The sequence below is a fragment of the Anoplophora glabripennis genome, unplaced genomic scaffold, assembly GCF_000390285.2.
Source record: "Anoplophora glabripennis isolate ALB-LARVAE unplaced genomic scaffold, Agla_2.0 scaffold1383, whole genome shotgun sequence".
NCBI lineage: Eukaryota > Metazoa > Arthropoda > Insecta > Coleoptera > Cerambycidae > Anoplophora > Anoplophora glabripennis.
The window spans coordinates 15811-18369 of record NW_019417843.1 but is presented as its reverse complement, the minus strand read 5'-3'; positions in this window follow the sequence as shown (position 1 = coordinate 18369).

Sequence of the window (2559 nt, the reverse complement as noted above, 5' to 3'; positions counted from 1 at the left end):
CAACTGGGAAAGGTTGAATTATTTTTCTGATGTTGATGATGCCGTAGGACAGTGGCGGTGCGTGAACATTGATTGAATATGTTCTGCTTAGGGTTGTCACATTTGTTGAATTCAATTGTGGGATATTAAATGCCCGGAAATCCTTTAAATGGCGGCGCAGGCGAAAATTTTCAAGGTCACGCGTTTTCCTGGCATTTCTGAATTCCAAGGAACAATCCATTTATACAAAAATACAGACTTTCATAAAAACGATTTTTGAAATTGATACCTTTTTGAAATATCTATTCACGAATTACCTACTGACGGTATAAATAAATTGGAATAAACTAAATATATTTTATTAAATTATTGAATATTGTTTATAAACAAAAAAATCGTTGTAAAGTTTACCAACGATTCAACGAACTTTAATTTTCCTCGCCGTGTTATGATTTTTTCTGTATCTTGTTTTATATATATATATATTATATAGTTATACGTGCAAATCCGAAATCCGGGACCACACAGCTCATCCCCGGTACAATCACAGAAAATCCCCGCCATGCCCATGTGACAATTCTATCTAGTTCTACCAGATGCCGTGAAAAAATATATAAATAAACTTACCAAATTGACAAGCTGCAGTCAAGGTTCTCAGAGTTTTTACAGTTGAGGTCAAGTTTTTAAAAACATTAAAACACTGTCATTGGTATCACAGAGTATCACTTATCACTTTTAAAATTATTTTTTGAAAATTAAATCAATACGGCGTTGTTTCGTACTGGCAAACATTTCAATTACTTTTTCATTGAAATTAATGTCATTTTTAATTAAAATATTCTCTATAGACAACATGGAAAGTGCCGATAACCTGTCCTCACGCATTGAATTTCTTAAAAAGTTTTTCACTCGTTTCAAAGTTGAGATGCATCGTTCCGCCTCTGTAGTTGACATTGGGATTGTTATTATTATCTCCAGCAATTTGATGGTCTCTTTAAATGTTTGTTCCAAATTATTTACTATAATCATATTTAAAAAAGTTACAGCCCCATTTGTTTCACGAAAATCTGGCCTCATATAAATGATAGTCAACTCAGTTCGCAAACGTTCAACTTCAAATACTGGATATGCTGCAACTGTAATCTTGAATACATCATCGGGAAATGTTTTGGAGTAATTATCAAAGTGATCAGAAAAGTATAAAGTTGATGCAAGCAAGTGGCCACTGTATTCAAATCTAGTTTATGCCGTTTGTATTATGACATCACAAACCTCAAGAGCTGATGCGCGTAAATTTTCTTCTGAAACTCGTATTCGTTTCGAAGCAGATTCTGATTCGAATTTAAACAGTTCTTCGCCTCTCTTAATAACAGATTTAATATTTTTTCGAACATTATTAATACAGTTTTCAAAAGTATCGATAGCACTTTTAATTACTACAGGATCAGTTTTTCTTGTTTGTAACTGGTTATACAAAATATCAACATGTGGCATAATGTTATGAAAAATATTCAGCCAAAACAGAAACACTTTATCATAAAGTAATTGTTCTATAGCACTCGCTTGATTGATAGCTTTTGCATTGGAAAACTGTTTCTCAATTTGTTGCATACACTCTATTAAAGAAGTTTTATATTCATAAATTATATTTATAGCTCTACTTTTAAAGTTCCAGCGAGTTTGAACAGCGCGCGGTATTCTCTTCCCCACCACTTCAGTTAATACATCCAATCTTTGAGGAGAATTTGAAAAGAAATTAACGACGTCATCCACGTTTGAAAAAAAAAACACGCACTTGCATGTTTTGTGAAGCTGCTTGCGACATTATCAAATTTAGCTGGTGAGCGTAGCAATGCACAAAATAGGCCAGGGGATATTTTTCTCTTATTCTTGTATGAACACCGGCATGCCTACCGCTCATAACAGCCGCGCCATCGTAAGCTTGAGCAATCAATTTATTACAATTGTCTTTCAATAATGGATCAAGTACGGAACGAATAGAATGTGTTAAATACTCAGCATCGTGCTTTTCCAGATTTATGAATCCCCAAAATCTTTCCACGGGACTGCCTTCGTGTACGTAGCGCAAGACAACAACCATTTGAAATTTTGAAGAAACATCTGTAGTTTCATCTGCCATGACAGCAACATAATTTGACTGATTAATTTCAGTTATTATTTTGTTTCTGCACACTTCAAGCATGCACTGTAGAAGGTCATTCTGTATATCTTTGGAAGTTCCTTTAAAAATAGTAGCCCTTTCTAGATGTTCTTTCAATATGTCGTCAAGATCCGCACTAAAATTTATGAGTCCACGAAACACACCAGGGTTGTCCGAATTTTCTGTCTCGTCGTGTCCGCGAAGTGTTAATTCGAAAGCTCCGCAAAATTGTATGCAATTTATGATTTTAGATAATACATAACGATTTTTCGTTACCTGTTCATTATGTTTCCGTATATTTTCCCAATATGCAGAATCTAACTGACTTCTTATGTTTATTTTACCTAATAGGGCCAAGTTCACCTCATTTGACAAATGATTTTTTGTTTTTTCATGTCTCTTGATGCTCTGACTTAAAT